General features: G+C 60.3%; 2 non-coding genes across 2 annotated transcripts in view; both read left to right on the forward strand.

Annotated features, from left to right (window-relative positions):
• Positions 1-8,837: 8,837 nt before the first annotated feature.
• Positions 8,838-10,652, forward strand: LOC142795916 (small subunit ribosomal RNA). The gene has a single exon (XR_012893410.1). It is a non-coding gene; the product is annotated as a small subunit ribosomal RNA (ribosomal RNA).
• Positions 10,653-12,371: 1,719 nt separating this feature from the next.
• Positions 12,372-12,500, forward strand: part of LOC142795915 (5.8S ribosomal RNA) — a 153-nt gene continuing 24 nt past the window's right edge. Inside the window, exon 1 of the ribosomal RNA XR_012893409.1 lies at positions 12,372-12,500. This exon is cut by the window's right edge and continues 24 nt beyond it. This is a non-coding gene — a ribosomal RNA (5.8S ribosomal RNA).

Here is a 12,500-nt window from a genome sequence, read left to right on the forward strand (position 1 = left end):
TCAAAGTGTCGTAGCACGATGCACACTGCTGTTCGTGTGGAACAAACGTGACTACCGTGCTGTACGGTGGAGTTCTGTGCGCAAAAGCGGCGGGTGTGTTTCTAAGCACCACAGCGTTGTGTCAAAAAAGAGGTGCCTGAGAGAAACGCATGCGACTGCCGTGCTTTGCGGCATAGCACCGTGCGCAAAAACGGTGCGCATGCAAGAGGTGTCAGAGCTAGCGAACTTTTGCCACGAGCAACAGGTCACTAAAAGCCTATAGATGACGGTGTTGGAGGAAAAGAAAAATATCGAGAAAGCACTGCGGTGTGCCGTGCGTAGGGACGGGCGCGCGTGCCACATGCCGCCGAAATATGGGTGTCGGAGAAAACAGAGTGCCGCGCGTAACGAGGGGCGCGCGTGTTACAGAGAGATATGCCCAAACGCATGAAAGTGTACGCAGGTGTCCTAAGGCAGTTTTTTTTTTTTTTCCTCATTTTGATGTCGCCCCGGCTGACGTGGTTTTCGTTTTTCCGTGCCGCCCCGGCTGACGCGGTTTTCGTTTTTCCGTGCCGCCCCGGCTGACGCAGTTTTTGCGCCGCCCCGGCTGACGCGGTTTTCGCGCCGCCCCGGCTGACGCGGTTCCGACTTTGCACTTTTTGGCTCACCCCGGCTGGCGGCCCACTCACTCGATCGCCAGGTCTGTTTGCCCCGGTGGTTCCACCGCCAGGCTTAAGCGCGAACTTTTTTTGTTTGTTTTCTTTTGATTAAGCGCAAGCTTTTTTCTTTGTTTTCTTTTGATTAAGCGCGGGCTTTTTTCTTTGTTTTTTTTGCATTCGCCCCGGCAGACGCGGTTTTTGCGCCGCCCCGGCTGACGCGGTTTTTGCCGCCCCGGCTGACGCAGTTCGGACTTAGCACTTTTCGGCTGTGCCTGGCTGGCGGCCCACTCACTCGATCGCCATGTCTGTTTGCCACAGTTTTCCCGGTGGTGCCGCACCCGGGCTCGCCCCGGCTGACGCGGTTTCGTGCCGCCCCGGCAGACGCGGTTTTCGCGCCGCCCCGGCTGACGCGGTTTCGTGCCGCCCCGGCAGACGCGGTTTTTTGCCGCCCCGGCAGACGCGTTTTTTTTTTCTTTCGCCCCGGCTGACGCAGTTTTCGCGCCGCCCCGGCAGACGCGGTTTTCGCGCCGCCCCGGCAGACGCGGTTTTTTGCGCCGCCCCGGCTGACGCAGTTCGGACTTGGCACTTTTTGGCTGAGCCTGGCTGGCGGCCCACTCACTCGATCGCCATGTCTGTTTGCCACAGTTTTCCCGGTGGTGCCGCACCCGGGCTCGCCCCGGCTGACGCAGTTTTCGCGCCGCCCCGGCTGACGCGGTTTCGTGCCGCCCCGGCAGACGCGGTTTTTTGCGCCGCCCCGGCTGACGCGGTTTTTTGCCGCCCCGGCTGACGCAGTTCGGACTTGGCACTTTTCGGCTGTGCCTGGCTGGCGGCCCACTCACTCGATCGCCATGTCTGTTTGCCACAGTTTTCCCGGTGGTGCCGCACCCGGGCTCGCCCCGGCAGACGCGTTTTTTTTTTTTCTTTCGCCCCGGCTGACGCAGTTTTCGCGCCGCCCCGGCTGACGCGGTTTCGTGCCGCCCCGGCAGACGCGGTTTTTTGCGCCGCCCCGGCTGACGCGGTTTTTGCCGCCCCGGCTGACGCAGTTCGGACTTAGCACTTTTTGGCTGAGCCTGGCTGGTGGCCCACTCACTCGATCGCCATGTCTGTTAGCCACAGTTTTCCCGGTGGTGCCGCACCCGGGCTCGCCCCGGCTGACGCAGTTTTCGCGCCGCCCCGGCTGACGCGGTTTCGTGCCGCCCCGGCAGACGCGGTTTTCGCGCCGCCCCGGCTGACGCGGTTTTTGCCGCCCCGGCTGACGCAGTTCGGACTTAGCACTTTTCGGCTGTGCCTGGCTGGCGGCCCACTCACTCGATCGCCATGTCTGTTTGCCACAGTTTTCCCGGTGGTGCCGCACCCGGGCTCGCCCCGGCTGACGCAGTTTTCGCGCCGCCCCGGCTGACGCGGTTTCGTGCCGCCCCGGCAGACGCGGTTTTCGCGCCGCCCCGGCTGACGCGGTTTCGTGCCGCCCCGGCAGACGCGGTTTTTTGCCGCCCCAGCTGACGCAGTTCGGACTTAGCACTTTTTGGCTGAGCCTTGCTGGCGGCCCACTCACTCGATCGCCATGTCTGTTTGCCACAGTTTTCCCGGTGGTGCCGCACCCGGGCTCGCCCCGGCAGACGCGTTTTTTTTTTTCTTTCGCCCCGGCTGACGCAGTTTTCGCGCCGCCCCGGCAGACGCGGTTTTCGCGCCGCCCCGGCAGACGCGGTTTTTTGCGCCGCCCCGGCTGACGCGGTTTTTTGCCGCCCCGGCTGACGCAGTTCGGACTTGGCACTTTTTGGCTGAGCCTGGCTGGCGGCCCACTCACTCGATCGCCATGTCTGTTTGCCACAGTTTTCCCGGTGGTGCCGCACCCGGGCTCGCCCCGGCTGACGCAGTTTTCGCGCCGCCCCGGCAGACGCGGTTTCGTGCCGCCCCGGCAGACGCGGTTTTTTGCGCCGCCCCGGCTGACGCGGTTTTTTGCCGCCCCGGCTGACACGGTTCGGACTTTGCACTTTTCGGCTGTGCCTGGCTGGCGGCCCACTCACTCGATCGCCATGTCTGTTTGCCACAGTTTTCCCGGTGGTGCCGCACCCGGGCTCGCCCCGGCAGACGCGTTTTTTTTTTTTTTTTCTTTCGCCCCGGCTGACGCAGTTTTCGCGCCGCCCCGGCTGACGCGGTTTCGTGCCGCCCCGGCAGACGCGGTTTTTTGCGCCGCCCCGGCTGACGTGGTTTTTGCCGCCCCGGCTGACGCAGTTCGGACTTTGCACTTTTTGGCTGAGCCTGGCTGGCGGCCCACTCACTCGATCGCCATGTCTGTTTGCCACAGTTTTCCCGGTGGTGCCGCACCCGGGCTCGCCCCGGCAGACGCGTTTTTTTTTTTTCCTTCGCCCCGGCAGACGTGGTTCCCCCCCCCCCCTCCGTCTTTCTTTTTGTTTTTTTTTTTCGCCGGCTGAAGTGGATTTTTCGGTGCCTCGACGCCCCGGTAGTCGCGGTTTTTCCGTTTCCGCACGGCCCCGGCTGACGCTGCTCGGTCACAGTCGCCTTTTGTGGTGATTGCAGACTTCTTGAGCGCGGGTGTTTTTTTTTTTTGTTGTTGTTGTTGTTTTATTACGCATTCGCTCCAGCAGACGCTGTTTAGACTTTTTGTTTCCTCTTTTATCCTGCGACGAGGTGACGAGGTTTATTCGGTGCCCCGCCGCCCCGGCTGAAGTGATTTTTCCTGTCCCGTGCCGCCCCGGCTGACGCGGTTGGGACTTCGCGTTTGTTCGGCCGCCACGGGTTTTGGCGCACTCGCTCGGTTGCTTGTTGTTGCCACTTGTTGCGAACCCAGGTTTCTTGAGCGAGCGCGGGCGTTTTTTCTTCCTTTCTTTCTTTGTTCTATGTGTTAGCGAATCGGCCTTTAATATCACACGAGGACTCACAACCAACAATTTTCAGTTTGAAGTGTAAAAAATCTGCAGGTGTTGACGTAACTGACTTGCCCCGTACCCTTGAGTACATCCATGAAGTTCTCGTAGTACTACTAAATCGCATTATTCCAAGTGGAGAAATTCCCATAAACTTGCAAACCTCTACACGAAAATCGGTGCGCGTGATAAAGTTGAAAATTATCGTCCGATATCAAATGTGCCTTCTATAACACAAATTCTAGGAAAAAAAAAAAAAAAAACACTTGTTCGCCGTTTTCTGCGCCGTGACTGGCAGCACTCCGGCGAAGCGAAACGGGGTCGATTCGAGCACGATATCGGCGTCTTTCGACGTGCTCGCCGGCGACCGTCGCACGAGTACGTCGCACGAGCGCGTCTGCCGGGGCGCCGTTTGCGAAGCCGACGCAAAAGTGGGAACCGCCGCTCGGATGATCGCCGCTTTCGGCAGAGTGAGTGTTGGCACTCCGGGGAAGCGAAACAGCGTGAATGCGCCCACGAAATCGGCGTATTTTGAAGTGCCCGCCGGCGACCGTCGCACGAGTACGGTAAACCGCGTCAGCCGGGGCGTAGTTCGGGACGCCGACGAAAAAGTGGGAAGCGCAACTCGGATCTTCGCCGTTTTTGCAGGAGTGAGTGGCGGCCCTCCTGCGAGACCAAGAAGCATCGATTCGTGCACGAATTCGGCGCCTTTCGACGTGATCGCCGGCGACCGTCGCTCGAGTAGGGCAAACCGCGTCTGCCGGGGCGGGCTTCGGGACGCCGATGCGAAAGTGGGAAACGCTGCTCGGATGTTCGCCGTTTTTGGCCGAGTGAGTGCTGGCACACGGGCGAAGCCAAACGGGGCCGATTACGGCACGATATATCGGCGTCTTTCGACGTGCCCGCCGGCGACCGTCGCACGAGTACGGTAAACCGCGTCAGCCCGGGCGGAGTTCGGGACGCCGATGCGAAAGTGGAGAACGCCGCTCGGATCTTCGCCGTTTTTGGAGGAGTGAGTGGCGGCACTCCGGAGAAGCCAGGGAGCGCCAATTAGCGCACGATATCGGCGTCTTTCGACGCGCTCGCCGGCGACCGTCGCACGAGTAGGGCAAACCGCGTCTGCCGGGGCGGGGTTTACGACGCCGACGCAAAAGTGGGAACCGCCGCTCGGATGTTGGCCGTTTTTGGCAGAGTGAGTGCTGGCACTCCGGCGACGCGAAAGAGCGCGAATGCGCCCACGAAAGTGGCGTATTTGGACGTGCGTGACGGCGACCGCTGCAGGAGTACGAAAAACCACGTCAGCCGGGGCGAGCGACACACGGCGGTCTGGGTGCTTATCGCTGCTATTATAGGGGCACCCCGGCAGACGCAGAAAAAAAAAAAAAAATTTTCGACCTTCTTTTTTGCTGGTCGAGCTCGGGTAACCCAGGTCGCAATGGGAGCCGCGCACGAAAGCGGCGTCGCGAGACGCGTTCGCGGTCGCTAGTCGCACGAGCTCGGCAACCGCGTCAGCCGGCGCGGAGTTCGGGATGCCGACGGCTAAGTGGGTACCGCTGCTCGGATGTTCGCCGTTTTTGGCCGAGTGAGTGCTGGCACTCCGGTGAAGCCAAGGAGCGCCAATTCGTGCACGATATCGGCGTCTTTCGACGTGCCCGCCGGCCACCGCCGCACGAGTACGGCAAACCGCGTCTGCCGGGGCGGGGTTCGCGACGCGTACGCAATAGTGGGAACCGTCGCTCGGATGTTCGTCGTCTTTGGCCGAGCGAGTGCTGGCACTCCGGCGAAGCGAAACGGGGCCGATTCGGGCACGATATCGGCGTATTTCGACGTGCTCGCCGGCGACCGTCGCACGAGTACGGCAAAGCGCGTCTGCCGGGGCGAGGTTTGCGACGCCGACGAAAAAGTGGGAAGCGCCGCTCGGATCTTCGCCGTTTTTGCAGGAGTGAGTGGCGGCCCTCCTGCGAGACCAAGAAGCATCGACTCGCGCACGATATCGGTGTCTTTCGACGTGCCCGCCGGCCACCGCCGCACGAGTACGGCAAACCGCGTATGCCGGGGCGGGGTTGGCGACGCCGACGCAAAAGTGGGAACCGCCACTAGGATGTTCGCCGTTTTTGGCAGAGTGAGTGCTGGCACTCCGGCGAAGCGAAAGAGCGCGAATGCGCCCACGAAAGTGGCGTGTTTGGACGTGCTTGACGACGACCACCGCAGGAAAACGAAAAACCACGTCAGCCGGGGCGAGCGACCCATGGCGGTCTGGGTGCTTATCGCTGCTATTATAGGGGCACCCCGGCAGACGCAAAAAAAAAAAAAAAATTTTTTTCGACATTCTTTTTTGCTCGTCGACCTCGGGTGACCCAGGTCGCAGTGGGAGCCGCGCACGAAAGCGGCGTCGCGAGACGGCTTCGCGGTCGCTAGTCGCACGAGCTCGGCAACCGCGTCTGCCGGGGCGGAGTTCGGGACGCCGACGGCTAAGTGGGAACCGCCGCTCGGATGTTCGCCGTTTGTGGCCGAGTGAGTGCTGGCACTCCGGCGAAGCCAAACGGGGCCGATTCCGGCACGATATCGGCGTCTTTCTACGTGCTCGCCGGCGACCGTCGCACGAGTACGGCAAAGTGCGTCTGCCGGGGCGGGGTTTGCGACGCGTACGCAATAGTGAGAACCGTCGCTCGGATGTTCGTCGTCTTTCGCCGAGCCAGTGCTGGCAATCCGGCGAAGCCGAACGGAGCCGATTCGGGCACGATATCGGCGTCTTTCCACGTGCTCGCCGGCGACCGTCGCACGAGTACGGTAAACCGCGTCAGCCGGGGCGGAGTTCGGGACGCCGATGCGAAAGTGGGAAGCGCCGCTCGGATCTTCGCCGTTTTTGGAGGAGTCAGTGGCGGCACTCCGGTGAAGCCAAGGTGCGCCAATTCGCGCACGATATCGGCGTCTTTCGACGTGCCCGCCGGCCACCGTCGCACGAGTACGGCAAACCTCGTCTGCCGGGGCGGGGTTTGCGACGCCGACGCAAAAGTGGGAACCGCCGCTCGGATGTTCGCCGTTTTTGGCAGAGTGAGTGCTGGCACTCCGGCGAAGCGAAAGAGCGCGAATGCGCCCACGAAAGTGGCGTGTTTGGACGTGCTTGACGACGACCACCGCAGGAAAACGAAAAACCACGTCAGCCGGGGCGAGCGACCCATGGCGGTCTGGGTGCTTATCGCTGCTATTATAGGGGCACCCCGGCAGACGCAAAAAAAAAAAAAATTTTTTTCGACATTCTTTTTTGCTCGTCGACCTCGGGTGACCCAGGTCGCAGTGGGAGCCGCGCACGAAAGCGGCGTCGCGAGACGGCTTCGCGGTCGCTAGTCGCACGAGCTCGGCAACCGCGTCTGCCGGGGCGGAGTTCGGGACGCCGACGGCTAAGTGGGAACCGCCGCTCGGATGTTCGCCGTTTGTGGCCGAGTGAGTGCTGGCACTCCGGCGAAGCCAAACGGGGCCGATTCCGGCACGATATCGGCGTCTTTCTACGTGCTCGCCGGCGACCGTCGCACGAGTACGGCAAAGTGCGTCTGCCGGGGCGGGGTTTGCGACGCGTACGCAATAGTGAGAACCGTCGCTCGGATGTTCGTCGTCTTTCGCCGAGCCAGTGCTGGCACTCCGGCGAAGCCGAACGGAGCCGATTCGGGCACGATATCGGCGTCTTTCCACGTGCTCGCCGGCGACCGTCGCACGAGTACGGTAAACCGCGTCAGCCGGGGCGGAGTTCGGGACGCCGATGCGAAAGTGGGAAGCGCCGCTCGGATCTTCGCCGTTTTTGGAGGAGTCAGTGGCGGCACTCCGGTGAAGCCAAGGTGCGCCAATTCGCGCACGATATCGGCGTCTTTCGACGTGCCCGCCGGCCACCGTCGCACGAGTACGGCAAACCTCGTCTGCCGGGGCGGGGTTTGCGACGCCGACGCAAAAGTGGGAACCGCCGCTCGGATGTTCGCCGTTTTTGGCAGAGTGAGTGCTGGCACTCCGGCGAAGCGAAAGAGCGTGAATGCGCCCACGAAAGTAGCGTATTTGGACGTGCTTGACGGCGACCGCCGCAGGAGTACGAAAAACCACGTCAGCCGGGGCGAGCGACCCACGGCGGTCTGGGTGCTTATCGCTGCTATTATAGGGGCACCCCGGCAGACGCAGAAAGAAAAAAAAAAATGGGGACATGGCGTGCGTCACCGTGCGGCTTCGCAGCGTTGCCGAAGTCGCCGAGCCCTTCGACTGAGCCGAACGGCGGACAGGGAACGTTGGTCGGCCGTTCTAACCTGTCGGTGCCACGCCGAGACGTCGTTAAGGAAAACCGCGTCGTGGGCCTCTACGACGCCGTCGAGTCGTTGTACGTTTGGTGTCCAGCGTGTCGGCGGCGAGTAGCGGACACGTCGTTCACGACTTCGGTCTTTCGCAGTCGACGCGAACTTGCGGAGAGTCGTGGTGCCTCACGTTTTCGGCAGAAACCGCGGCGGAATTTTCCCGTGCGTGCGCGCACGACCTCGGTGCTGTGCCGTCAGCGTAGTGTTGCACAAACTCGTGGCCTACCCAAGGTGCGGTACGTTTGCGGCCGTATCCTCGGTGGGAATTTCGTGAGTAGGGTCGCAAATTCTACGACCTCGGCGGGTTTGAGAGCGACGTAGACTTGTGGCACGCTCAACATGCCACACGTTTCGGGGCACACCCGCGGTGAAATTTTCTCGAGTACGCTCGTATTAGGGCCCAAGGAGGTCTGGGTACTTATCGCTGCTATTATGTGGGGGTTCTCGTGAGCGGCGTACGCGAAAGCGACCGGGTGTCTGATATGCGGCGGGCTTCGGCCTCGTCAAGCGTGTCCTCGGGTCTGCTCCAGGGGAATCCACGGCAGTCGTCTGCAGCCTCATCCGCTTGATGCGTTAGGGGCTGGTTGTCGGACGGTGCCGTTTTACCACGATATCGAGGTGTGTTCCGTGTCGTCCTCGGGCGATTCAGATGCGAAAGCGCCGAAGACGCGGGCGTGACCCGTCGTCTGGCGGCTTTGCAGTCTCGGCTCCGTTGCTAGTTCCGGCCGGTCCACCGACAGTGCAGCGGGCTTGGGCAACCCGCACGGCGCGACCGAGTCGATGCAACGAAAAAGAGCGAGCATGAACGTGCTTCTTGCCGCACGGCTCCCACTCGTCTTTCGGGAAGGTTGTGCCGTAGCGAGCTCGAACGCCGTCATCTCGGAGTGCAAAATAAGCGTGTTGGGGCGCCTGAAGGTGGCCTCCGCCGCACACAGACTGCGTCCGGCCCGCCGAGGGCGAGGACGGACGCGCAGTCGAACGATTACCTGGTTGATCCTGCCAGTAATCATATGCTTGTCTCAAAGATTAAGCCATGCATGTCTAAGTACATGCCGAAATAAGGCGAAACCGCGAATGGCTCATTAAATCAGTTATGGTTCCTTAGATCGTTTCTTCCTACTTGGATAACTGTGGCAATTCTAGAGCTAATACATGCAGTGAGCCTGGAGCCCTTTGGGTAACGGGTGCTTTTATTAGACCAAGATCGATCGGGTTTCGGCCCGTATTGTGTGGTGACTCTGGATAACTTTGTGCTGATCGCATGGCCACGAGCCGGCGACGTTTCTTTCAAGTGTCTGCCTTATCAACTTTCGATGGTAGGTTACTTGCTTACCATGGTTGTTACGGGTAACGGAGAATCAGGGTTCGATTCCGGAGAGGGAGCCTGAGAAACGGCTACCACATCCAAGGAAGGCAGCAGGCGCGCAAATTACCCACTCCCGGCACGGGGAGGTAGTGACGAAAAATAACAATACGGGACTCTTTTGAGGCCCCGTAATTGAAATGAGTACACTCTAAATCCTTTAACGAGGATCAATTGGAGGGCAAGTCTGGTGCCAGCAGCCGCGGTAATTCCAGCTCCAATAGCGTATACTAAAGCTGCTGCGGTTAAAAAGCTCGTAGTTGGATCTCAGTTCCAGACGAGTAGTGCATCTACCCGATGCGACGGCTCGGACTGAACATCATGCCGGTTCTTTCTTGGTGCACTTCATTGTGTGCCTCGAGATGGCCGGTGCTTTTACTTTGAAAAAATTAGAGTGCTCAACGCAGGCGAGTCGCCTGAATAAACTTGCATGGAATAATAGAACAAGACCTCGTTTCTGTTCTGTTGGTTTTTGGAATACGAGGTAATGATTAAGAGGGACGGACGGGGGCATTCGTATTGCGGCGCTAGAGGTGAAATTCTTGGACCGTCGCAAGACGAACTACTGCGAAAGCATTTGCCAAGAATGTTTTCATTGATCAAGAACGAAAGTCAGAGGTTCGAAGGCGATCAGATACCGCCCTAGTTCTGACCATAAACGATGCCAACCAGCGATCCGCCTGAGTTACTCAAATGACTCGGCGGGCAGCTTCCGGGAAACCAAAGTATTTGGGTTCCGGGGGAAGTATGGTTGCAAAGCTGAAACTTAAAGGAATTGACGGAAGGGCACCACCAGGAGTGGAGCCTGCGGCTTAATTTGACTCAACACGGGAAAACTTACCCGGCCCGGACACTGGGAGGATTGACAGATTGAGAGCTCTTTCTTGATTCGGTGGATGGTGGTGCATGGCCGTTCTTAGTTGGTGGAGCGATTTGTCTGGTTAATTCCGATAACGAACGAGACTCTAGCCTATTAAATAGGTGCGGGGTTCCCAGCACCTTACAACCTTCTTAGAGGGACAAGCGGCTCCTAGCCGCACGAAACAGAGCAATAACAGGTCTGTGATGCCCTTAGATGTCCGGGGCCGCACGCGCGCTACACTGAAGGAAGCAGCGTGTCTTTATCCCTGTCTGAAAAGACTGGGTAACCCGTGGAACTTCTTTCGTGATTGGGATAGGGGCTTGCAATTGTTCCCCTTGAACGAGGAATTCCCAGTAAGCGCGAGTCATAAGCTCGCGTTGATTACGTCCCTGCCCTTTGTACACACCGCCCGTCGCTACTACCGATTGAATGATTTAGTGAGGTCTTCGGACCGATGTCCGGCGCGGCCTTTCGGTTGCGCCGGTCTGTTGGAAAGATGACCAAACTTGATCATTTAGAGGAAGTAAAAGTCGTAACAAGGTTTCCGTAGGTGAACCTGCGGAAGGATCATTAACGGATTGTGAAGGGTGAGCGCCTCAGCTGCGTCTGCGCCCGACACTTTCTGCCGCTGACCCCGTTTGGACGCGGGGTCGGCTTTTCCCCACGGGGCTGCCTGAATGTGGAGCGGCACCCCGTGACAAATTGTTGCGCCCAGCGGACGCCAACACCGCGACCTTGGACGGTCGGCCAGGTGGCGGACGCGGGTACAAACGGCGCAACGCACTCATAGGTCGGCTTTCGACCCGCCACTGCACCGTGGCTCGAAGCGCTCGAAATGCGCGACCCGACCGCTGCGGGACCGCCTAGTACTGTAAACAGGAGCGGCGGAGCGCGAACGGCGAGTCGTGGTTACGTCGGTAGAAGGCGAGGCTGCGCGTTCCCGAAACGCCAGCCGAGTGCCCTCCCGACCGTTCGAGCGTGCAAGAACGAGACCCGACAATCGCGCGGCGACTGCCAAGTACGAGAGGAACGGCACAAGCGTCGGCGGTCGGTCAAGGAACTGGCGATGTGACGGGTCCGCTGTGCACCAGTGCATACCGTCCCGCCGTCCGCGGCAAGCGCCTCCGCGTCCTCGGGTGACGGAGGCTGCCGGTCGGTTCTTGCAGGCGAGGGATCTCGCTGGCACCGGTTCGCGTTGACGCGCGGCCGGTCATGGCACGGCGATGCGACGGCCGAGGTGCGCAGTACTCGATGGAGGAACCGCACGCTCCGATGACCGTCCCGCCCTCCGCGGCGTATGCGTACCGACCGTAATGGTTGCAGCAGCGCCGGCCGGCTTTTGAATTCGCCACACGAAACACGGTGCGAGATCGCGGTTAGGGGAGCGTCGACGTTGCCAGGCGTTTTGCTTGCTGCCGAGGGAAAGGCGGCACGGCCACGTCGCGCTCGTCGCGATTAGCGGGTCTGCGCGCTTTGGGAAGGTGCCGCAACGACTTGCCGAAAGAGGAAGCACGGAAGAACGAGGGACTTGGACGTCCCGACAATTGAACGCACTTGCGGCCAGGCCCTTGCTGGCTTCGTTCTTCCGCCTCGAGTAGGCTCGTACGCGGCTCCGGCGCCGAAAGTGGTCCTTGGCACCGACTTCGGTGGACGTGGGAAGTGCCGCGCAAGTACGGCGCGCCTGGCTCCACCTGTTGGCTAAAGTAGGCAGCCGGATCGGCATTTTGGTGTGCGGTGGCAAACCGTGGATGCGAAAAAAGCTTGTGCGATTTCGTGGAACAAAAAGCGGGGGTCCCCCTTTTTATGCGGAGGAGACCGACCCGCCCGCCGTGGTGAACCGCGACGCCACGGTAAAAACGGGAGAGGCTTGTCGATGGGACCGTGCATCCCGCGCTCCACGGAGGCCGGGAGGCGGCCGCCCGAGGAAATGTGTAGCCGTCGAGGCCCGCATCTGCGTGCACTCTTATCCAAATGGGTGTACCGCAGGCATTTTCTGGTTAGGCGGGCCAATGAGAGCGAGCACACAACGATACCTACGGGTCCGGCTTGGAGAACCGGCTTCGACGCCTCCCGAGTATTTATAGAGGGGTGGACCACGAAAGCACTCGCAAGTAGCGGAAGCGAAACGCCGTCCGAAACACACCGTTTGCTCGATTTGCGGCAGCCGAAAAAGGCGCGGCAGAGTTTTGGAGTCCAAGCGTGCGCTGAAAAGCGCCCTTCTTGGCCACTGTTTGGCCGAGTGCCAGAAACGTTTGGTTTTGACTGTACGGAATTGAACAAACACTTTTTCACGACTCTAAGCGGTGGATCACTCGGTTCTCGGGTCGATGAAGAACGCAGCCAGCTGCGAGACTTGGTGTGAATTGCAGGACACACTGAGCACTGATTCTTTGAACGCACATTGCGGCCTTGGGTCTTCCC

This window comes from Rhipicephalus microplus, unplaced genomic scaffold (genome assembly GCF_043290135.1).
Source record: "Rhipicephalus microplus isolate Deutch F79 unplaced genomic scaffold, USDA_Rmic scaffold_948, whole genome shotgun sequence".
Taxonomy (NCBI): Eukaryota; Metazoa; Arthropoda; class Arachnida; order Ixodida; family Ixodidae; genus Rhipicephalus; species Rhipicephalus microplus.